At 43.2% G+C, this 25,638-nt stretch overlaps 1 long non-coding RNA gene across 1 annotated transcript; it reads left to right on the forward strand.

Annotated features, from left to right (window-relative positions):
* The first annotated feature begins 294 nt into the window (after positions 1 to 294).
* Positions 295 to 25,342, forward strand: LOC134297940 (uncharacterized). Its single transcript, XR_010004913.1, has 2 exons — positions 295 to 23,798; positions 24,905 to 25,342. It is a non-coding gene; the product is annotated as an uncharacterized LOC134297940 (long non-coding RNA).
* Positions 25,343 to 25,638: the final 296 nt, after the last annotated feature.

Here is a 25,638-nt window from a genome sequence, read left to right on the forward strand (position 1 = left end):
CTATCTTGTTTGCTGTGTCATAATAAAATAATAATAATAATAATAATAATAATAATAATAATATCCAGCATATCTATCTTGTTTGCTGTGTCATAATAAAATAATAATAATAATAATAATAATAATAATAATAATAATAATAATAATAATGGGATCTGCACGCATCATCCGAAAATACATCACACAGTCCTAGACACTTGGGAAGTGTTTGACTTGTGATTTTGTGATACGAAATCCAGCATATCTATCTTGTTTGCTGTGTCATAATAAAACTATTATTATTATTATTATTATTATTATTATTATTATTATTATTATTATTATTATTTTCTGCAGAGAAAGTGTTCCTTTTGTACACAGAAAAGCCTGTGTTTTGTGCAAAACAACCAGGGGCTACTTCTTGCACCAAATAACTCCCGAACGGCAAAGAACCATTCCAAAATCCTGAAGTTTCCCAAGGCTGCCTTGCACGAGAATGAAAACGTCTAAAGTGACTCTTGCCTCCCTTTGAGAGCTTTATTCTATGATTCTACGAGAGGAAAACAAGTCAAGATCTGGATCCTTGTCTGATGCAAGAGCCATTCCTCTCCTGCGTATCCGAGAGTGTGCCCATCTCTCTTGGCTGGCCCAATAAAGGCATTACGCTAATATGGATTATGTCCATTTAATCAATCTGCGAGGCCTGCCCGTCCTTCTGCATTGGGCTCCTCATTCCCAGCGTGTTCCCACCACGTCCCCTGCTCAAATACCGTGACGTCTGCCCTGTTAATGTGGGCTTACGGAGATCAAGCGCTGCATCTGGCCATTCATCCCGCTGATAATCCCACTCCAGGCCAGTAATTTAATCAGAGCCATGATGGAGGGTCTGGGATTAGGAGGAAATGATGCGCAGCCGCCCCGGGGTGCATCTGGCGCATTGGAAGGCTTGCAGGCGCACCTGCTTCGTGCCGGAGTTTCGGAGAAATGAACGCCCGGGAAATATTGCCCTTTTCTCCATTTGGTACTTTGGGAAAATATGCTTTTCTGGTGGGATCAGCCAGTGGTTTTTTTATATGCACAAACCACATATACAGTAGATCCAACATAAACTGGCCAGCAGAACGTTGGATAAGCAAATATGTTGGATAATAAGGAGGGATTAAGGAAAAGCCTATTATTTATTTATTTTATTTATTACAATATTTATATCTCGCCCTTCTCACCCAACAGGGGACTCAGGGTGGCTTACAATAAAACACATATAAAAAAATTGTACAATGCACTATAAAACAGTTAAAAATTATTAACTTACATCGGACATTCATAAAACACATTCTAAAATACAGATGGGCGTGTTCAATTTTAAACATCAAATTATGATTTTACAAATTAAACACCAAAACATCATGTTTTACAACAAATTGACAGAAAAAGCAGTTCAATGCACACTAAAGTTATGAAGTAACTAATTACTGTATTTACGAATTTAGCACCAAAACATTGCAACATTTACTACAAAAACATTGACTACTAAAAGGCAGACTGCATTGGATAATGCAGAACACTGGATATGCAAAGGTTGGATAAGCAAGACTCTAGTGTAGTTGAAAGAGACCCCCAAAGGCCATTCCAGGCAGGAAGACACCCTCAAAGCCCTCCCGATAGATGGCCATCAGCCACTATATGACAAACCTCTGCAGATGGAGACCCCAATGCATTCCCAGGCAGCAGAAGTTTCCACTGTTAAACAGCTCTTGCTTTCGGGAAGTCCTTCCTAATGCCTACTTGGAGTCTCTTTTCCTGCATTTGGTATCCGTGGCTCCACTGTGTCTCAGTCTCCGAAGCATCAGCGAAGAAGCCTTGTTGCTCCTCAGTCTGACATCCTTTCAAATATGTAAACATGGCTCTCCCGTCTCCTTCTCTTCTCCAAACCAAACAGACCCTGCTTTCTCAGATGCTCCTCATAGGACTTGGATTCCAGCCCTTTGGCCTTTTCGGCCGCCCTTCTCTGCATACTTTCCGCCTTGTCCATCTCCTTCTTGAATGGTTTTGCCCAGAAATGGACACAGGATTATAAAATCATAGAGTTGGAAGAGAACACATGGGCCATCTAGTCCAACTCCTATTTCTGCCATGTAGGAAAAGCACAAAGTATCCTTGACAGATGGCCATTCAGCCTGTTTCAAAGCCTCCAAAGAAAGAGTCCTCACCAGACGCCGAGGCAGCGAGTTCCACTGTTGAACAGCTCATATGTTTTTCCTAATGTTCAATGGAATCCCCCCTCCTGTCATTTGAACTCATGGCTCCATTGAGTCCTATTTTCCAGGACAACAGAAAGGAAGCCTGATCCCTCTTCCTTCTGGCATCCTTTCACATATTTATACATGGCCATCATGCCTCCTCTCCGCCTTCTCTTCTGCAGGCTAAGCAGACCCAGTTCTCTAAGACGATTCTCATATGGATTCGTGGTCTCCAGGCCTTTGATCCCTTGAGTCTTCCTCTTCCTCTTGACACCTTCCAGGTTAGAGTCAATCTCTCTCTTGAACTATGGGGCCCAGAATTGGACACAGTGTGATTCCAGGTAAAGCGGTCGGATCAAAGCAGAAGAGAGAGGCACCATGTCCTGTTTTGTCTTTCAAGAACAGCCTTAAAACACTGTGGCTTTTTTTGCTGCAGCATCACACTCTTGGCTCGTGCTCAGCTTGTGGTCTCCTAGTGTTGCACCTTAGCACTGGTTCACCTTGCTCTTAACACACATTCCACCAGAACAGACTTGGTTTTTGTTAATGTGTGATTTGTGTATTGGTAGTGTTTAAATGAAATTTGTGTCTTGTCTGTATTGCATACTGATTGCATCATCCAGAGTATAACATAGTCTGGAAAGAGTTAATTACTAAGAAGCTGTAATGACCTTGATGTGCGGCTGGAACTGGGGAGTGTCCAGACACAAGTGTTTGTGCATTACTGATTGCATCAGTTCAGTTCTGAGTTGAGTTGAGTTCTGCCTGCCTAGAGTGAAAGTCAAGTCCTGTGTTTGTTTGCAAGTCTGTGATTATTACTGCTTGCAGTAAAGCTTGTAAATAGTTTTACCAAAGTCTCTGGGTGCCACTTCGTTCTGCGTTCCGCTGATTCCATCCAACTACTGCTGCACTGCAATTACTCTGACAGTTTTTACAGTTTATTGATAAAAGATAGCAAAGTCTTAATAAAAATCAGTAAAGAAAGCAGTAATCCAATTGTAAAGGCATTCTGCAGAATATAGTTCAAAGTCTCTGTAGAATATAGCAATTCAGTCCTGAAAAACAAGGCAGTGTGAACTCCAAAATGCAATCCAAAACCCAGGAACTAAGCATGAACAAAAACAAGAAGCCTTTTCCATGAGCAGAGACAAGGCAAGAGTTAAGCTTCCAAAACCAACGTTGCTTCGACTGAAATCTTTCCCTGTTTCTCTCTATTTAACCATGCTTACAGGCTAAGAAAGCATTTCTCTGTCCTTGAATTCCCACACGTTTCCCAGCTATTCTCAGAGAATGCCTGGGACAATGAACCCTTAACCTTAACCTTGTATCTTGATCTAAAGAAGACTCCTCTGGCTCGCTGCCAGAACCACCTGGACTTTGTTGATGTTCAAAATCCTGCGAAAGGTCACTCTTATCACTAACTTCAACTTCCCTGCTAGCCCGCGGCCTTTCTAACAATTCAGAGCTTTCAATATTTCCTTGGTCAACCTGCTGAAACCCAAATCCCCCTTCATCATCAGACTGAACCACAACACCTAAGACTTTCAGATCCCTTCTGCTTATATTGTTCTTAAGCCAAATGCCACTCATTTGCATTTCATTTGCACTCTGTGCATTTCATTTTCAAGGTTTGACTTGCCCAGTGTGACTTTCCTGTCTGAACGGGGATTTGAACCCTGGACTCAAACCATCACGCATCACTCACTCTCCCCAAATGCCTCACCCAACTACCAATCAATAGCCATATTTTAAAACCTGGCTTTGATATCATCCTCTCTCCCCGACCCAAGTCTGACGCATTTGCAAAATACTACCCTGTCAATCCTCTAAACTAATAAATTATCGATTTTCTAATTTTATTAATAGCAGTAATTGTCATATCCTTTTGGGTCTGAATGCCTAAAGGAAAGATAGGAGTAGAATAAAAAAGAGTCTGCATTTCCTCTTCATCGCCTTAGAAAAGCAGTGATTGCTGTGCATCCGCTTGGACTGGGTTACTCTTTCTAAGGATTTGGGATTCCCCGAATCTGATTCCAGATGGATAATCTTCAAATGGAGAAGGAACAAGCTCTGTCTCTCTCCAGGAATGGCCACCCTGCCAGAATCTCTCCCAAAGAAGCTGGCAGATCCTCCAGGAAGTCCCCCAAAAACCCTGGAGAGACATCCAAGGACTTGGAGGCCTTGAGAAAGATGGAACGAGAGTAATTTTGTTAATGGGAGGATGACCAAGAGGAAAACACTCTGCTCTCGAACAAGAAACGCCCGCCTGACATTTGGCCAGGAGAACATAGATGTTCCTCAAGACTTCTGGAGCAATGCTTTCTTTGTAGACAAGCCAAAGGGAGAGTTTTCTAGACTCAATGAGACACATCATGGAATGATAGAGTTGGAAGAAACCTCAAAGGCCATCTAGCCCAACCCATCTCTCAACAGATGGTCCTACAGCCTCTGCTTAAAAGCCTCCAAAGAAGCCTCCAAAGGTTGAAGAAGAATTTGTCAGAGTAATTCGCAGCGTAGCAGCAGTTGTATGTTGTCAATGGAGCACAGAACGAAGAGACATCAGAAACGATGTTAAAAAAATATATACAAAGTTTTACTATACAAGACAAAACAGAATTGCAGATGAACACAGGCTTGGCTTTCACTCTAGGCAGACACAAACTCAGAACTGACGCAATCAGTAATGTACAAACACACTTGAGTCTGGATACTCCCCAAGGTTCCAGCCACACATCAAGGTCAACACAGCTTCTCAGTCATTAACCCTTTACAGACTATAGCATACTCTGGATGATGCAACCTGTATGCAATACATGCCAGACACAAATTTCATTTAAACACTACCAATACACAAATCCCACATTAACAGAATTACATTACAACAACAACATTAGTTGGTTTGGGATACTTTCAGCCTGCTTTGCTGGTTTGCTTGCTGTTGTTCACACACAGCCTTCCTATATTTTGCAGATTCAAACCAAGACACATGGGGCAAAGTAAGATGAGAGGGAGGTCTGTGGACATGATGGCACATGGCACCAGTAACACATCTGTGTGACATGATAGGAAGGGCCAGCATGGTGTAAGTGTCAGTGCATTGGACTAGGAGACCAGGGTTCAAACCCTTGCAATGCTCAGCTATGGAAATCTGTGTGGTGATCTTGGGAAAGTTACACTCTCTCAGCCCCAGAGGAACACAAGGCAAATCCCTTCTGAATAAATCTTGCAGTGGAAACTCTATATAAGCTGGAAATTGCATGAAAAGCACACAGCAAGAGCATCACATGAACATGATAGTGATGTGTCACAGCATCATATTTTGTGACAGAACCTTGACTCTGTATTGTCAAAGGCTTTCATGGCCAGAATCACTGAGTTGCTATGAGTTTTTCAGGCTGTATGGCCATGTTCCAGTAGCATTCGCTCATGACGTTTCACCTGCATCTGTGGCAAGCATCCTCAGAGCTCTTTTGGAGATGAGGCAAGTAAAGTGCATATCTGCAGAATAATGTGATGAAGGTGTATTGGGAAAATATAATACTTGTATTGGAAACTATATATTGAATGTAATCATATTAGAAATAGGAATAGGAAAATATGTAATCACCAGCAGATTGTGTGCATATAGCCTCAAAAATACATTCTACCTAGCAAATAACCATCTCCCCATGAGCAGAGACCAAAGTTCACCCTAAGTGCCAGAGACATATGTCAAGTGTCAACAAGAATAGATAAAGCTCCATGCTAATGGTTTAAAGACAAATTAAGGCTTTTGGGATGTCAAGATAAGACCTGGCGCCATGTAGGAGTGCTAATGGCTCCCTAAAAGCTAGGATAAAGGGGAATTCCTCAATTAATGGGAACCCCTGAAAGCCTAGATAGGAATTCCTTAGATAAGGCCTAATGGAGAGTCAGAGGTCTTGAAAGTAGCCTATATTTTAGGAAAATGCAAAAGTAGCTTTTAGTAAAGTGCAAAGTGAGACCTTTTTGACACTAATTGGTGATGGATAATGCCTATATGACATAGGTAGATGGAGGGAAAATGGTATAAAAGAACCTGTGTTTCTTTGTTCTGTACCTTCGCTTTCCTGATTACAGAAGAAGGTCCTTCTTATTGCTTATTCTCTCTGGCCACTGAGAATAAACGTCTTTTTCTACAGCAACCGGAACTCTCTTTGTCTCATTACCTCAAACCTTTGTCTGCCATTTCAAATGTACATAGTGGGAAAAATAACTCTTGTCTGTTTAAAGCAAGTGTACATGTTGCAACAGGAAAGCTTGAATTAGCATTGAGTAGCCATGAAGTTTGCAAGGTGAGGGGATCTGCATAGACGTAGCCTGGCCTCTGTTGTCTGGAGACATCTTCTGTTTGAGAGGTGTTAATTGGTCTTTGATTGTTTGCTTTGTGGAGTTCTCCTGTTTCTGGGTAATGTTCTTTATTTACTGTCTTGATTCTAGTGTTTTTTTAATACTGGGAAACAGATTTTGTTCATTTTCATGGTTTCCTCCTTTCTGTGTTGTCGAAATCCATAAGCATGTGGACAATTTCAATCGATATATAGGTATATATACACACTCCACTTGCCTCACCCCCAACAGACCTCTGAGGATGCCTGCCACAGACGCAGGTGAAACATCAGGAGAGATGCTACCGGAACATGGCCATACATCCCACAAAACTCACAGCAACCCATTTTTATATCTCTCTTTTAAGACTAAAAACATCCTCATAAGGAGGTGGTTGTTGTAGCCCAGCCTGAGATTGGCCCCATTCAACCAGTGGTTGTCCCTGCACCTGCTTTGCCAGAAGACTCTGGGTTCGGGCCTGAGATTCTGGGACCAGAGACAGAATGGTTGCAAGCAGGCATTGTGAACCACATTCCTCTCAGCAGTCAAGGTCAGGTCTCCAGGTGCCAGGTGGACATTCTAGTTTGGATGTGGGAGCTGAGACTCTGGAGCGGGATAATGAGTTTGACAGGAAGGCAGCAATAACTCACCGGAGGAGGGAACGAGAATCTTTGCAAAGAAGCAGGCGGTTGCTTTTGAAGCAATCTAATGAGCAATTTTCTCATGGGAGAAAGGCCTTGGATTTCTCTTAAAATGCTTTGCTTCCCTTGCCACAGCCAGAGGTGGTAACATTGCTTATTCAAGAAAGAAGGATCTTTGTTCTGTGTTCCTGTGTATTTCCTGCATCCGTGTATTTTGTTTCAAGTTCCAGCCTCGCTTTGGCCTGTGAATCCAGTTGGATATTCCAGTGACTTTGCCGTTTGGTTTTTATTCCAGTTAAGACCCTCGCCTTGTGTTCCTTCATTGACTTCATACCTTGGACTATTTTGAAGTTAATCCTGTACTCTAGTCTTGTTTTCCTGTGGTTATCGTTTGACTCATGCCTTGGAATTAATCCTGTTTGTTCTATTTGTGATACCTTTCTGGGAACCTACTTTGTTATCCGATTTTGGACTATGTTTTTTGAGTGACTTTTACAGACTCTTGCTTCATGTATTTCAAGTACCTTGCTCTTGTGGATTTAAACCCATTTTATTGACTTTGTTTTGCTTTTGCTTGCATATAACCTTCAATATGTTGTGGTAATCTCTGAGCGGTTAGACTCAATTTAACCCTCTCTGGGGGAGATTCCACCAAAATGCAGCAGAGTAGCAAAAGCAAAAGCTTTCAAATGCAACAGGTACTTACACGGGGCGAGCAAAGAGAAACCTTTGACCATTTAGGATTGCAATGGACTGCAGAGTCTCAATAAAAGTTCAAAAAAGTATTTATTCAGGTAAAAAGAACTCCATTGTAGATAGAAAGGCTTGGGAGCTGTCTAGTCTACTCTAGACTGGTTTCTAAGGAAAAATAAGAAAGGAAAAATAACAAACATCTAAATAGTTACATCTTGCCAGGAGAGATGGCAGGACGTGTTGTTAGCTTGAAGAACAAAGGGAGAAGAGAGAACCAAAATGGTTCCAACCTCATGGTCCAGTTTATTGGGGCCATAAAAGACATTCTGACCAATGAGAAGTTAGTGTCCCTAGAGATTCACATTTCTACCAACTTCAAAGTAAGGGATGTGACGTAAACAGGATAGAGTGAAACACAGTTAAGCCTGTCTAGGCATGCTTTGGAAACAGGGAAAGGATTCCCTCAATCTGACTCTATCATCTATCTAACTACATTTAAACTTGAGTAGTCCAGGATGATTCCCAACACAATAAACAGCTTGCTTGTTTATATTCTGGGGCTCCAGTGTGGTTCTGAGGTGCCTACATAGTCTAGGGGTGCAACCATGGTTCTGCATTAATGCTTCCCACCATTTCTTTAACCCCCCAACGACGCTCCGTTTTGGCCCCTTGCCTCTTCTCCAACTTGGCTCGTCTGGAAGGAGAGCCTTTCTTCTTGCCTCTCCTTCATCTTCCTAACAGGCTCTTAAATATTTCACGAGGGCGGCTGTTATCCACTTTTATTGCCTCGATGCTCAGCAGCTTACCATCTCCGCGGCTTTCATCTTGCCTGGCCTCAGCCTCTTAATCCTTCCTTGCTTTCCCTCTCCACCCCTTTCCTTTCCTCTCGCCTGCTTCTTTAATTCTCTGCTTCTGAGACCACCCAGATCTTGGGGAGATCTTCCCCCTGGAGCTCTGGTGCCATTCGGATGCTCCCTGTCTATTCTTATCACAAACACGCTGCCCTATCTCCTTCACCTTCCGTTAAGAGCCTGGGTGTCGTTCTGGATTCGCAGCTGACAATGGAAGCTCAGGTCGCTGCTGCCAGCAAACAGGCCTTTTTCCACCTACGACAAGCGAGGCAACTGGCACCTTATCTATCTGATGAGGTGCTGGGAACGGTCATCCAGGCCACGGTCACGTCTAGGCTGGACTATTGCAACGCCCTGTATGTTGGCCTTCCGATGTCCACGACCCAGAAGCTCCGTATTGTTCAGAATGCGGCAGCCAGGCTCCTCACAAGAACACCCATGAAATGCCACATCACACCAGTGCTGCAGCATCTGCATTGGCTTCCAACTGATTCCCGTGGTCTATATAAGATGCTAGTTCTGACCTTTAAAACTCTTTACGGCCAGGGCCCATCGTTCCTTAGGGACCGTCTCTCCTTCTCCCATCATCGGAGGTCGCAATAACCATCCCAACGAGACTTACTCTATGTGCCGGGTCCTAGAGAAGTGCACTTGGAAAGGACCAGGCGCAGAGCTTTTTCTATTTCTGCCCTGCCTTATGGAATGCCTTGCCGCCCCATATGAGAGCCATGCGTGAGTTGGGGCCTTTTACCCTCGCACTCAAGACATGGCTCTTGACTAGAGCTTTTAATCTATTTTAATATTTTTTAATCAATATTTGTATGTATGTATTTTTATCCTTTACAATTTTATCTTGTAAATCGCCAGAGCATCGTGGATGGAGGGCGATTAATAAGTAATTTAAATTATGATGATGATGATAATGATGATGATAAGAATAGCCACAAAGAGGCTCTGGCTTCGGATACCTGTAAGAATATTTGGTATTTATACAGGCCAGGCCCAAGAGGCCAGATGGTGGGAAGCTCTGCAGAGAGCAAGCTCACAGCCGTATTTGCGCATGGTGTCATGTGTGTCTCCGATTCATTGGCTCTTCTGTGCAAAGAAGAGAATGGCAAGACTCTAGCTTTGGATAGGATTGAGATACCAGCCCTGCTACATCTCCCAAGTGAGAGATGGAGGTGGAATGGGCCTCGAAACAGAGCCGGAAGGCAAACGGGCACAACCGACCATCACTGAGGCTAAAGCATGGATCCGCCCAAGCCAGCACTGCTTTCAGTCTCATCTACTCACAGCATTGGTCTCAACAGATAAATGCATCAGAATTTTACAGAACTCCCATCTCCAGTGCAATGAATCTACAGCTCTCTGGGTTCCATGGCACAGAGTCATGACAGTGAAAGTGGTGTCAGACTGCATCCATTCTGCAGTGTAGTTACACCCCAGGTTATCTGAAGATTGGGTTGTTGTATGTCTTTCGGGCTGTGTGGCCATGTTCCAGAAGTATTCTCTCCTGACGTTTCGCCCACATCTATGGCAGGCATCCTCAGAGGTTGTGAGGTATGGAGAAACTAAGTAAGGAAAGGAAAGAATATATATCTGTGTAGAGTCCAGGGTGTGTCAAGAGTCCTTTGTCACTGGGAGCCAGCATTAATGTTTCAGTTAATCACCCTAATTAGCATTGGAAATGTTTTGTCTCTTGCCTGGGGGCATCCTTTGTTCAGTTAAGCCCTCAGAGTGTTGGTTCCCATCTACTGTTTTGATTTTGGAGTTTTGTAATACTGGTAGCCAGATTTTGTTCATTTTCATGGTTTCTTCCTTTCTGTTGAAGTTGTCCACATGCTTGTGGATTTCAGTGGCTTCTCTGTGTAATCTGCCATGATAGTTGTTGGAATGGTCTAGCATTTTTGTGTTCTCAAATAATATCCTGTGTCCAGGCTGGTTCATCAAATGCTCTGCTATGGCTGATTTCTCTGGTTGAATTAGTCTGCAGTGCCTCTCATGTTCTTTGACCCGTGTTTGGGCATTTCTGCGTTTGGTGGTCCCTGTGTAGACTTGTCCACAGCTGCATGGTATCCGGTAGACTCCTGCAGAAGAGAGAGGATCCCTCTTGTCCTTCGCTGACCGTAGCATTTGTTGGATTTTCTTGGTGGGTCTGTAGATAGTTTGTAGGTTGTGCTTCTTCATCAGCTTCCCTATGCGGTCAGTGGTTCCCTTGATGTATGGTAAGAACACCTTTCCTCTGGGTGGATCTTTGTCTTGACTCTCGTGCCTTGTTCTTGAAGATTGTCAATCTGAAGATTGTCTTGGAGTGCATCTACACTGTGGAAACAATGCAGTTTGACACCACTTTAACTGTCATGACTCCATGCCATGGAACCCAGGGAGCTGTAGTTTTGCAAGGCCTTTAGCCTTCTCTGCCAAAGATCGCTGGTGTCTCGCCAAAGTACAAATCTCAGTATTTCACCGCAATGAGCCAGGGCACTTCAAGCTGGGTCAAAGGGCATCCATTCTACACTGTAGGGACACTCTGTGATGCATTAATTTGATGTTCAAACCATTTTTTTTGGCATTTCATTTATTCCTTTTGGCAGTTTCTCCTTACAGAGCTCAGATGGCAAACTGTTTTATGTAGCAGACTTGTTATTGCTGCTGTTGCTGCTGATGTTATTTCCTGCTGTGCTCTATTATTTATTTATTTATTTACAGTATTTCTATTCCGCCTTCTCACCCCAAAGGGACTCAGGGCAGAGCACAAAACACATGCACGGCAAACATTCAATGCCAATTATAACAATGACCAGACAGACAACAGATAGAGGTATATATAGGCTTTCCTATCCTTCGGCATCTTTGGAGGCTGTGCTCTGTTCCGGCTACCAGGGGTGCTGTCGCTCCATCTCCCTCCCAGAGAGCTTTCTTTGTTTATAAACTTCCTCCTTTTTACTTGTAAAACGTGGAGCCTAAATACCTGCCTGCTTTAATGCAGTTCCTATTTATCTACTCACACTTGTTTTCAAACTGCTAGGTAAGTAGAAGCTGGGCTAAAGGACAGGAGCTCACCCTGACCCAGGCTTCAAACTCAACCTTCCAGTTGGCAAAATTTGTTGCAGCTTGTGATTAACCTGCTGTGCTAAAGCCTGGCCTCTGTTAGGACTCAGCCTGAGCCTGGGATTGGGCTCATTCAGCCAGCAATTGTCCCTGGACCTGCTTTGCTAAAGGACTCTGGGTTTGGGCCTGACATGCAGTCAGAGTTTGTCCCAGTGGATTCTGGGACCAGAGACCGAATGGTTGCAACCAGGCATTTTGAACCACATTCCTCTCCGCCATCAAGACCAGATCTCCAGGTGCCAGATGGGCATTCTTGTTTAGAGGAAGATAATAAGTTTGACAGGAGGGGAGCGATAACTCATTAAAGGAGGGAATGAGAATGTTTGCAGAGAAGTAAACTGCTGCTTTTGAAGCGCTCTAATGAATAGTTTTCTCATGAGAGAAAGAGTTTTCTCATGGAAGAAAGACCTTTTCCTTAAATGCCTAGTTCTTCTCTGCCACAGCAGAGGTGGCAACACTGCAATTCAGGAGAACACAATTGCTCCGTGTTCCTGTATATTCTTGCAGCCGTGGCTTTTGCTTCAAGTTCCAGCCTTGTTTTGCCATTGAATCCAGTTGAATGTTCCAGTAACTTTGCTGTTTGGATTTCTATTACTTTGCATTACCTTGGAGTTTGATGCTGCATTCTAGTCTTGTTTTCCTGTGGTTCCAGTTGGTCTCATGCCTTAGAATTGAATCTTGTTTGGTCTATTCTTAATGCCTTTCTTGGGACTGAGTTCGATATCTGGTTTGGTTCTTTGAGTGTCTTTCTTAGACTCTTGCTTTATGATTTTCAAGTACACTGCTCTTGTGGATTTAAACCCATTTTATTGACTCTGAACTTTATTTGCTTGTGCTTAATTATAACCTTCAATAAACAGCTTGTCTGCTTATATTCTGGGGCTCCAGTGTGGTTTTGAGGTGCCTACGCAGCTTAGGGGTGCAAAAGCCATGTTTTGCACACACAAAAAACCACATGAAAATCTGCAACAGTTGTAGCTTTAACAAGTAGTGGTGTATCTGTACCAGGCCTGGGCCAATTTGGGCCCTCCCTCTAGGTATTTTGGACTTCAACTCTCAGAATTCCCAACAGCCTCAGTCAGGTTCCTTCCTTTCATTCCTTTCCTTCCTGTTTAAGCGGTTGAGGAGAAAAAGGAAAGGGCCTGAGGCTGTTAGGAATTGTGGGAGTTGAAGTCCAAAGTACGAATATAATAGCCCGACAAAGAAGCCATGAGATCATACCTCACACACTTGGCCTTCCTTCCAAAACACCTGGGAGGAGGGCCCAAGTTGGCCCAGGTCTGGCCTGTACTGTAGATTGAATGCAATTTGACCCCACTTTATCTTCCATGGAAGTTGTAGTTTCTCAAGGTCTTAAGCCTTCTGTGCCGAAGGGGGCTTGTAAATCACTAAACTACAAATGTCAAGAAATGATAGCATTGAGACAAAGCCATTAAGTGGTATCAAACCGCAGTTTAGATACATCCATCTGTGAATTTACACCATGCAGCACCCTAGAAGATAATAATAATAATAATAATTAAAAAAAAACTTTATTTATACCCCGCCACCATCTCCCCAAAGGGACTCGGGGCGGCTTACATGGGGCCCTGCCCAGGACAATACAGTATAAAACAGCATAAAAACAACATATCAAAATACAATTAACCAACACAACTGATAAAATATACAGTATAACACAAAGTCAAGAAGCAATCTAACAGGGGCGAGCCGCATGAACACTAAATTAAAAAACTCGGGGTGAGAAAGGGATCAAATAGAAAACCTCAGGGGACAGGGACATCAGATAGAAAAACAGTCTAGATCAGGGGTCCCCAAACTTTTAAAGCAGAGGGCCGGTCCCCAATCCTTCAGACTGTTGAGGGGCCGAATGATCATTTGAAGAAAAAAAATGAACAAATTCCTATGCACACTGCATATGTTTTATTTCTAGTGCAAAAACAACAACAACAACAACAACAACAAAAGAAAAATACAACATTTAAAAATAAAAACAATTTTAACCAACTCAAACCAATCAGGATTTCAATGGGAAGTGTGGACCTGCTTCTGGCCAACAAGATAGTCAAGTTAATTAGGATTATTGTTGTTGTGTGCCTTCAAGTCATTTCAGATTTTGGGCGAACCTAAGTCAAAATTTTATTTATTTATTATTTATTTATTTGCTACATTTATATCCTGTTTTTCTCACCCCGAAGGAGACTCAGAGCGGCTTACAATTTATATCTATATACAATATATTATATTATTAGCATAGAACAATATTAGCATTATATATTACTACTAGCTGTGCCCGGCCACGCGTTGCTGTGGCAAAGTGGTGGTGGTATTGGTTAAAACTTGTTGTGGAATTTTTATTTGACGTTATTTGTATTTTTTTTAATTAATTTTATTGTCACTTATCTTTTTTATTTATTATATTTTATTATTTTGTTGTATTATTTTTAGTCATTTTATAGTATTTTATTGTATTAATTATTTTAGTGTTTTTTATAATTTTTATTGTATTATTTGTATTTATTTTTTATCATTATTTTATTAACACTTGGCTGAGTGGGTTGCTAGGAGACCAAGTGGGTGGAGCTTAGCCTTGTAACTGGCAGCAATTGGATAAAAACTATTATTCCTCTCCCTCTAATTAGGAATTTATTTTTCTTTTCTTTTTGTTGTATCAACCTAGAGGCATGGATGAGGGGTTGTGATGTCAATTTTCGAGGTTGTGGGGTGTTTACTTTTGTTGTTTTGTCCGCTGCCCCGATGCCATCACTCTTTTATATATATAGATATTGAATTATACCACTATATTGTAATATTATTAGTAATATTACATGTAATATATAGTATATAATTAATATTATTATATGGTATTATTATTAGTATTACATTGTATTACATTATAATATTTCTATCAATATTATATGTATATACAATATTATATTATTAAAACTGATATAAAATATTCTATTATAAAAACTGAGGGCAGGGGCCAGGTAAATGACTTTGGAGGGCCGCATCCGGCCCCCGGGCCTTAGTTTGGGGACCCCTGGTCTAGAGGATTAATGTTGAGGGGAGTAACAAAAGAGCAGAAGATCCCTTCCAGTTATTCATTTTGAGAGATGAAGGTAAGATCCAACAATCCCACTGGTCTCAGACAACCATTCCCTTCCTCTGCAGCTTCTGGGGTGGAAGTGTCTGCTTTGTTGCTCCGTAAAACGGCCCCTTCTGCTGCTTTCTGAGCGGTGCCCCTGAACGGAGCCCTTTCCTGGCTTGCACACCTGGCGCAGGAGCAACCGTGCAGGCTCCAAAGGGTGGGAACCCCTCCCGGCACAGAGCACACCTGCTCCTGATAACCGAAACCCCGGCTTTTAAATTAATTTAAAAACGCAGCGGAGAGTTCCGTAGATCGCTCACCAAAGGAACGGAACGGGACCGCAGCAGACTATTATTAGGAGATCTTTTTATTTCACTTTCCCCTTCCCTGAACTATGTAACAAAATCCCCCAATAAAAGTAGCATTTATTTTAACAATAACACTCTCTATCTGGTTATTTTGTATCTTTTTCTGACTCCTTCCTTTGCCTGCAATTTCTCTCTCTCTCGCGTCCCTTTAACTCCGGCTGAGGTTCTCCGCCATGGATTAACATGGCGGACGATATAAATTGGCTCATATCTTTATCAAAATTACCCCTAGAACACTCCTCTTTTAGACCTAACCCTTTCTAAGGCTCCTGACTCGAAGACAACCAGCGGAACCGGAATCGGTCCAGTTTTCGGCACCTCAACAGCTGACTGTCAAACGGGACCGACGGCTCCTTTCAAGCCAAACTGCTGCCTTATCCCGGACTTTCCTCTCCCCGCGGCCCGCGGAATGGTTTTAAGAGATCCCTAGCCCCTTTCTGTGTACTGGGGATGGGGGAATCGCTCTCTCGCGGGGGAGACATGGATCTCCAAGTACCCTCACCCTCTTTGCAGCTGCCAGGGGGTGCCCGGACGGGTGCCCTCCACGTTTCATTCATACCTTCATGATTTTATGAAGGAGAAGAACACTCTTCCCCAGACCTACCCCTGGACTTATGAAATCCTATACTTCCAAAGACTGCAACCCACATGTGCCCCTTCCCCATGCCATTTCTATGAATTCCTTATGAACTCTTTTCCCTCATGTATTTGTGAATTTTCATATTCTATGTACCTGGACACCCTCATGACCCACTGTTGTATGAATTTCTAATCGTTGGGCTAACTTCATGAATTGTGAAATCATGCTGCTAGAACTCCACTCTTATGAATTTCCATATTGGGTTCCCCAGATGTTGTAAACCTCATTCTTATCAAATGTTTTCAATTGATTATATCATCCATGGTCCCCCTTTGTGCAATGTAACCCCCCCTCTATGGATTCTCCCTTTCCTCCTTGAAATCTACCTATCTGCCTATATGTATTTATACTCTTTGGGATCCCCGGAAAATATGTGTTTTTCCCAGCTGGGTTTATGATCCAACTTTATTTTAATTTTCATTCTATCCCATATAATTGTCAAATCATGAAATCAAATGGGAAATATTATGACCCCAACGTGAACCTTAGCCCCATGACCCAGACCTCCCTTCCCAAAAACAAAAGGATAATCTGCCACAGTTTAATCCAATCTCATTCCGATCGCATGGACAATATAGGGTTTGAGTCACCAGATTCCTGAAGGTAACTCGCCCCCAAGGCAAACATTGTCATATCCCAGGCCAGGGCACCTCCTGGGGAGCCCGTCAATGACGGCTCATCACCACCCTTCTTCACTTCCCGTCTGACACCCCAAAGACATATCTAAGATCTGTGAACGTGACAGGACCCCGGACATCCTTGATGGGTGTCATTAATTCCTTTAGAAATCGGCCGGGCCAGGATTAATCTGATATTTCCTGTCCGGTCACCTCATTGTTTCAATAGCTCCCGCCTCCTCCTCTCTGATTGGCCCGAGTGGGGACAAAAAACGGCTCCCCATTGGGCCAGCAGAGCAAGGCGGGAAACGAAAGCCCGCCTCGCTCAACCTCTCAGCCTATCCACGATCAGATGGGTGGGGGAGCAGGGCGGGAAATTCAAAGGGCTGTCAGACCGAAACATTGTATAAATATGGCTTTATTTGAAACATGTGTTACGCTAGTAGATTGAATGATCGCTACTAGTGTCCATTCAGCTGAATCGCTCAATAAAGACTCCTTGGCGGATTTTCCTTCACCCTTGGCGGACCTTCTTCATTTCAGGCTTCAGGTTGTATTGCGGCTTATATTCTCCTTTTGGCTTCGCCAAGGTCCGTTCCCTCAGGACCGGGTCGGGTCTCTCCTTAAGGGCCCGATCCCCTAAAAGGCGGTCGACAACACTCCCATGCGCTCCCTGCCTCGCCCCCCCCCTTCCCCTCTGCTTGACTGTGCCGTGTTTGCATTTGCCTGGCTGAAAGAACACAAAAGCATGGCTGCCTGAATAGGGAGGTGGTGGACAGTTAGTTACACAGGTGCAGGGAGTAAAGGCCGTTGGACAGTGTCTCGTATAGCTGCCATATTAACCACTATCTATCTTGGATTGTGCCTTCTTGCCAGGAGGAAGGGAGTTGGATGAGATGGACTTTAGGGGCATCTCCCAATTCCACGATTCCGCGAATCTACCCACCTAGTTTTCTATGGTTATGCTGCTGCTGCTCAGTCGTTTAGACATCTCCGACTCTTGGTGACCTCCTGGACCAGTCCACACCAGAGCTCCCTGTCGGCCGTGGCTGCCCCCAGTTCCTTCAAGTTCAAACCAGTCCCTTCAAGGATACCGTCCATCCATCTCGCCCTTGGTCAGCCTCTCTTCCCTTTTCCTTCCATTTTCCCAGCATCATGATCTTTTCCAAGCTTTCCTGTCTCCTCATGATGTGGCCAAAATACTTCATCTTTGCCTCTCATCTCCTTCCCTCCAGTGAGCAGCCACTGGGCATTATTTCCTGGAGGATGGACGGGTTGGATCTTCTTGCCAAGGTCCAAGGCACGCTCAGGATTCTCCTCCAGCACCAGAGTCCAAAAGCGTCTCTCTTCCTTCGCTCAGCCTTCCTTATGGTCCAGCTCTCGCATCCATAGGTCACTATGGGGAATACCATTGCTTTGACTATGTGGACCTTCGTTGCCAGTGTGATGTCTCTGCTCTTCACTGTTTTGTCAAGGTTGGCCATTGCTCTCCTCCCAAGAAGGAAACATCTTCTGATTTCCTGGCTGCAGTCTCCATCTGCAGTGATCTTCGCACCTAGAAATATAAAGTCTGTCTATGGTTATATCACCTATCAAATCCTTCTCTCCTTTTCTGGACATTTTTCTACAGAGGCTAGATGGCTGAATCTCAGGAAGGTAATAATCTTTGTCAAAGGCTTTCTTGGCTGGTATCACTGAGTTGCTGTGAGTTTTCCAGGCTGCCTGGCCATGTTCCAGAAGCATTCTCTCCTGACATTTCACCTGCATCTATGGCAGGCATTCTTGCACCTCAGGTTAGCTTCACCTTGTTGTATACACCAAACTGCACACAGGTTGAAGTCTTTTTAGTTTATTAGAAAATAGAAGATTTTCTTTAAAAGCAAAAGTAAAGTTCCAAAAGATCATTACAAAATAAAGCCTTAGAGAATAATTCCAAAAATCACGAGGAATAAACAAGGTCCCATTAGAGCATGACAAAGTCCTAAGAACATGAACACAAAAGCTGCAAGATAATCCAGGAAAATGAGAGCTTGCTTCTTGGTTGAATGAAAGTTGCTTTGACAAAGGTTTGTCTCCAAAGGCATTGCTTTAATATCCTTTGCAAAGCATGAAAGCATTTCTCTGGCCTCTAACCTCCCTCTTGTTTGCGATTCTCACACTCCCCCGAACCCTGAATTCCAAACGGTCAGCTTGATCTAAGGAACCTGTTTCGTCAAGGTCAGCCTGCTCGTTAGTAGTTTGTTGAGCCTCATTATCAGACTGAGAACTGTCCTCCTTTTCTAAGTCCATTTGCACCTGGCTAGTTTCAGTATCATCAACACCATTCCTTGCTGTGGGAAAATGAACTTGCACTCTCTGTTCCTCATCTTCTACAACAGGGACATTTTGAACCTGATTTTGAACCTGAATCCCATCATCCTCATCAGAGTCCATTTGTGGTTCCAGCTGAGTCACTACAGGCATCCTCAGAGGTTGTGAGGTCTGTTGGAAACTAGGCAAGCGAGGTTTATATACCTGTGGAATGATAGCCCGGGTGGGAGAAAGAACTCTAGTCTGCCTGAGGCAAATGTGAATGTTGCACTTGCCCGCCTTGATTAGCATTGAATGGCTTTGCAGCTTCAAAGCCTGGCTGCTTCCTGCTTGGGGGAATCCTTTGTTGGGAGGTGTTAACCGGCCCTGATTGATTCCTGTCTGGAATTCTCCTGTTTTCAGCCAGGAAGCAGCCAGGCTTTGAAGGTGCAAGACCATTCAATGCTAATCAAGCTGGCCAACTGCAACATTCACACTTGCCTCAAACTGACAAGAGTTCTTTCCCCCACTCTGGACTTTCCACAGATATATATAAACCCCACAATCTCTGAGGATGCCTTCCATAGATGTGGGCAAAACATCAGAAGAGAATGCTTCTGGAAGATGGCAAGACAATCCGGGAAACTCACAGAAACCCAATAATAAAACTTTATTTGTAACCTGCCCTATCTCCCCAGGGAGACTCGGGGTAGTTTCCAGAGAAAAGGTGGCAAACATTCAATGCCATAAAAAGCAGACGAACCAAATACATAATCAAGCAATGCATCAAATAAACATCAATGTGAACATATAGCAACTAAAAAAGGAATAAATAATTAAAAACAGATAGGCCTCATCATCCATAGTTCCATCATAACATGATCTCAATAATTAAAGTGCCTTAAAAGTATAAAATGATGATGTTGTTGTTATGTAAAGCTGATATACAACAGTCAGCAGCGCCAGGGTGGATTTCCAGTATCCTATCCAGTCATCCTCCGTGGCATCCCCATTGGACTGGATGATGGGATGTTTACTTTGTTGGAAAAAGTTTAGCCTTTCATTAGCATAACATTAGCAGAGTCAAAAACACAACGGAATCAGCTGAGGTATAAAGGTTAGGAGAGCTTGCGTATAAAAGGGGAAACCGGCAAAAGTAGCCGATCACAGCACACCCTTTATCAAGCATTAGGCATGTAGACAAAATGAATTCAGCACGCCAAATCAAAATGCCACATCAGGGAATGCTGTGGATGTAGCGTATCTGGATTTCAGTAAGGCCTTCGACAAAGTCCCCCACGACCTTCTGGCAAACAAACTAGTAAAATGTGGGCTAGACAAAACTACGGTTAGGTGGATCTGTAATTGGCTAAGCGAACGAACCCAAAGGGTGCTCACCAATGCGTCATCTTCATCATGGAAAGAAGTGACAAGTGGAGTGCCACAAGCAGGGCTCCGTCCTGGGCCCGGTTCTGTTCAACATCTTTATTAACGACTTAGACGAAGGGTTAGAAGGCACGATCATCAAGTCTGCAGACGACACCAAACTGGGAGGGATAGCTAACACTCCAGAAGACAGGAGCAGAATTCAAAACGATCTTGACAGACTAGAGAGATGATTGGCCGAAACTAACAAAATGAAGTTCAACAGGGACAAATGCAAGATACTTCACTTCGGCAGAAAAAATGGAAATCAAAGATACAGAATGGGGGACGATGCCTGGCTTGACAGCAGTGTGTGCGAAAAAGACCTTGGAGTCCTCGTGGGGAACAAGTTAAACATGAGCCAACAATGTGATGCGGCTGCTAAAAAAGCCAATGGGATTCTGTCCTGCATCAATAGGGGAATAGCATCTAGATCCAGGGAAGTCCTGCTCCCCCTTATTCTATTCTGCCTTGGTCAGACCACACCTGGAATCACACTGTGTCCAATTTTGGGCACCACAGTTGAAGGGAGATGTTGACAAGCTGGAAAGCGTCCAGAGGAGGGCGAGTAAAATGATCAAGGGTCTGGAGAACAAGCCCTATGAGGAGCGGCTTAAAGAGCTGGGCATGTTTAGCCTGCAGAAGAGAAGGCTGAGAGGAGACATGATAGCCATGTACAAATACGTGAAGGGAAGTCATAGGGAAGAGGGAGCAAGCTTGTTTTCTGCTGCCCTGCAGACTAGGACACAAGGGAACAAGGGCTTCAAACTACAGGAAAGGAGATTCCACCTGAACATCAGGAAGAACTTCCTCACTGTGAGAGCTGTTCGACAGTGGAACTCTCTCCCCGGGGCCGTGGTGGAGGCTCCTTCCTTGGAGGCTTTTAAGCAGAGGCTGGATGGCCATCTGTCGGGGGTGCTTTGAATGCGATTTCCTGCTTCTTAGCAGGGGGTTGGACTAGATGGCCCATGTGGTCTCTTCCAACTCTACTATTCTATGATTCTATGATTCTATCAATCGGTTGATATGATTTTTAAAAACCCGTTTACTCACAAAACCTTGCACAAAAGCATCACACAGGTACAGGCAAGTTGGTTGCAGCATATCAAAGATATAGTCCAAAAGAATAGAGAATAAAAAGTGGATTCCTCAGATTCCACGTAGGCCCAAGAAGCAAGGCTTTACGCCCATGCCGACTACATAACCAGGAACTGGGACGGGACTGGTGGTACGAAATTAGAACTAAAGCTGGGGAACAAAGGAGGAGACCCCTCTTTTATAACATTTTAATGAGGTCAAGACAGGGGTTCCCTGCCCTCAATCAAATCTGACCTGCAGCAGGGAGTTCCACAGATCCGGAAAAACTCCTGTTGAGTCAGCCAACTATGAACTGTGTGTCCCAGCAGCAGCTTCCTAAATGTCGGGATCTTTTCTTCTGCTACCCTAACATTGTAACTAATCCCTAATAAAATTATCATTGCATTCTAACCTTTCCCTCTCATAGTGATTATTATGTATCTCTCAATTGACACTTGCATGAGAACCCTTTCCTTTCCACTAGAAACTAGTCTTCAGTAGTGAACTCTCTTCCTTCCCAGGTTGCTGGCCGGTGCTGGCAACCGACTTCAAGGGCATTCCTTTTAACTGCGGTTACGGAGGGTCCCAGAATCTCTGTAAGCGCAGGTCAATGGATCGCCACCATTTTCACACCACATCTTCCTGAACTAATTTTAAGCCTAACTGCTATCACGTTTTCTGTACTTTGGACCCCTATGCTCTGGGAACAACCTTTTATCCCTATAAGATCAAATTTAAAAGGACGAACAGCTGATTGTCAACTGAGCGTCTTTGCCGCTGCGCTGCCGCCTTGCTGCCGTTTCCACGGCTCATGGAGTTCGGACTGTTGGGAATCATCTTGGACTGCTCAAGTCTAAATGTAGTTAGATAGATGATAGAGTTAGATTGAGGGAATCCTTTCCCTGTTTCCAAAGCATGCCTAGACAGGCTTGACTGTGTTTCCCTCTATCCTGTTTACATCACATCCCTTACTTTGAAGTTAGTAGAAATGTGAATCTCCAAGGACACTAACTTCTCATTGGTCAGAATGTCTTTCATGGCCCCAATAAACTGGACCATGAGGTTGGAACCATTTTGGTTCTCTCTTCTCCTTTTGTTCTTCAAGCTAACAACACGTCCTGCCATCCTTCCTGGCAAGATGTAACTATTTAGATGTTTGTTATTTTTCCTTTCTTATTTTTCCTTAGAAACCAGTCTAGAGTAGACTAGACAGCTCCCAAGCCTTTCTATCTACAATGGAGTTCTTTTTACCTGAATAAATACCTTTTGAACTTTTGCTGAGACTCTGCAGTCCATTGCAATCTTAACTGGTCAAAGGCTTCTCTTTGCTCGCCTCGTGTAAGTAACTGTGGCATTTGAAAGCTTTTCTTTTGCTACTCTGCTGATTTTTGGTGGAATCTCCCCCAGAGAAGGTTAAATTGAGTCTAACCGCTCAGAGATTACCACAACACGGACTGCATAATGGACTCAAAGGGGGTCATCCAAAGGTCTCTTCATGCCTCAGGCAGTGATCACAGCCACCATCGAACCCCTTCAACTGGACTTTGGCTGACTTGGCCATGCCTCGTGGACACTTACTGGAACCTTTCCTTTTTTTCCCTTGAATTTCATGCCTTCCTATGTGGCTTATGACATTACACTGGACTCTTTGGGGATGGGGGTGGGTGAATATGATTTCTGATTCTATGAATGTACCCCTATATGTTTCCCTTCCCTTTGCCCCCATATATGATATATGAAGAACCACCTCTGTGTGACAGGCTGCAAGGAGTTCCCCTCATTTCCAAGGGGGGAATAATCCCTCCACAAAAGGACTTAATCAAATACCTTTGCATGAACAACAAACAATGGGCGTTTCCTCCTGGGTCTCGGAGCAGGACCGCCTTGGGGGGGGGGGGGGCGCCCAACTGGTATTTTTGTCATATTCCAATTTGGCCACAGGTGCATTTGCCATATGCATTAATACATATATCTTTCTGTTTAATTGCTATTAATTTTTTAAAAAACATTTCCAGGGGCGCTGAATAATATTTTTTCTGGAAAGAGGGTGGTAGGCCAAATAAGTTTGGGAACCACTGGGTTAACCAGTTAAAATTCATGAGTAAACCAGGGTTTTTTTTAAACCCGAAAAAAATGGGGAGGGGGTTTGAACCCTTAACACCCCCCACCCTTGGCTACAGCTCTGGATCTGTGCCTTTTTCCTCCCCTTTCATGAGATGTTCTCCAGAAGGCGCCTGGCACTCACTCTCACAGCTTCGGTGGACTCTTAATGGGACTTTTAAGAGGAGACGTGGCTCTCCAGCACTTTGCAGGCCATGAAGTAAGTGCAGGTGGATGAGATCCAGCGGCCGTTAGAGCAAGACAGAGAGAACTGCGTTGAGCACTTGCGATGGGAGGGATGCCAGATGTCCAGACAAATATCAACAAAGGTGAGGCTGAAAAGGGATTACTAGGAGAGAATGCTGTGTCCAAAATAATCCTTTTTTAATAACCCTCTTTTAATCTTAGTATTACATGTCAATTTATCATTTATTGCAATATACCAAATCACCATTGGCATTCCCCCCCTCCCCCCTTTCCATTTTTTGGCTATTAACAATCTTGCTGCTGTTACCAAGTTGCCAATTAGTTCCTTTAACTCTTTTGATATTTGAATATTATTCATAAATGACAACAGTGTTATTTCAGGTGTTCCTATTACAGTAGAGTTTCACTTATCCAATACTCACTTATCCAACATTCTGGATTATCCAACACATTTTTGTAGTCAATGTTTTCAATATATCATGATATTTTGGTGCTAAATTTGTAAATACAGTAATTACTACATAGCATTATTGCATATTGAACTACTTTTTCTGTAAAATTTGTTGTATAACATGATGTTCTGGTACTTAATTTGTAAAATCATAACCTAATTTGATGTTTAATAGGCTTTTCCTTAATCTCTCCTTATTATCCAACATATTCGCTTATCCAACATTCTGTCGGCCCGTTTACGTTGGATAAGTGAGACTCTACTGTATTTGAATATTATTCATAAATGACAACAGTGCTATTTCAGGCTTTACTATTATTTCTGTTTTGGTGATTCCCTTTATTTCTTTAAAAACGTTCTCCCAAAATTTTTGAACAGATTTACAGGACCACCACATATGGGAAGATATGGGGAAAATCTGTAGAGTTTGTATATGTAGAAGGTAAGGGGAACAAACCTGTAAAAGAAACAATGGAATGTTGGAAATAAATATTGTAATTGGCTGGACTGGGGTGAAGGGATAGCACTAGGTGAAGGGTAACAAAAGGTAAATAATATGAATATGTGATATAGTTAGAGAGTGAGAATACTATATGTGACGGCGCGAGCGATGCCATCTATATGTCAAACTGTAAGTTGCAAGATTTGAATTGTTGTATCATGCCTGATTTTGCCTTTACCCTGTAAATGTAGTTGGACTGATTGGTTATTTATAGCTGTCAATCAATGTTGTTTGCACCAGTTATATTAATTGTTTGACTCCACCCTTTCCTGCAGTGGGACAGCGTTTCCTTTTTTCATTCCACCATCAAACTTTCTATCAGATGGACATGAGAGAGAGAGACTTGGCTCTAAAAGCCCTTGATTAAGTTACCTCTCAGCACCAATTCTGAGGTTCTTACCCTTGAGACTTATGCTTCATGTTCAGGGCCAACCTGGACGACGTTGAGGAGTCTCAAGCACCTCCAAATCAGTTCTTTGGCATCAGAGGAAGACTGTGTCTTCAAACATTGGCCATTTGGACTGAGGCTGAGGATTGCTCCGGCATTCACAGCCATTGAGAAAGAGGGACCTGGAAAAGCTTCTCAGCTGCGTAGCTCCTTGGACTTAAAACAACCAAAGACTGTAATGTATTTTCCTTTACCCCTTTGAAACTTCCAGCTTATTGCCTTAAAGGGATAACCTTTTGTGAACAATAAAACCAGTTTTGAGTTATCTACAGTGTTTTGGTCCTTGGGAGTTCCAGTTTCCCTAAAGGAGGGCAAGAAGCAATCCCCTGGGGAAAGATGTCACGTCCATGCCACTTTCGCTAAGAGTTATAGCCCCAGGTGCGACATACATAATTCTGTACTGCAAATTTGTTAAAGAATGTACAAGAAGTTTTAAGTACCAAATATGTAAAATTCACAATTATTCAATAAAATGTATTACATTGTTAAAAAAAAGACAAGGGAAAAAAAGGAGAGAAGGCTGCGGCACTTATTTCAGAGCTGAAGCTCTGCACCTTGGCT

The sequence above is a fragment of the Anolis carolinensis genome, chromosome 3 (assembly GCF_035594765.1).
Source record: "Anolis carolinensis isolate JA03-04 chromosome 3, rAnoCar3.1.pri, whole genome shotgun sequence".
Lineage (NCBI taxonomy): Eukaryota > Metazoa > Chordata > Lepidosauria > Squamata > Dactyloidae > Anolis > Anolis carolinensis.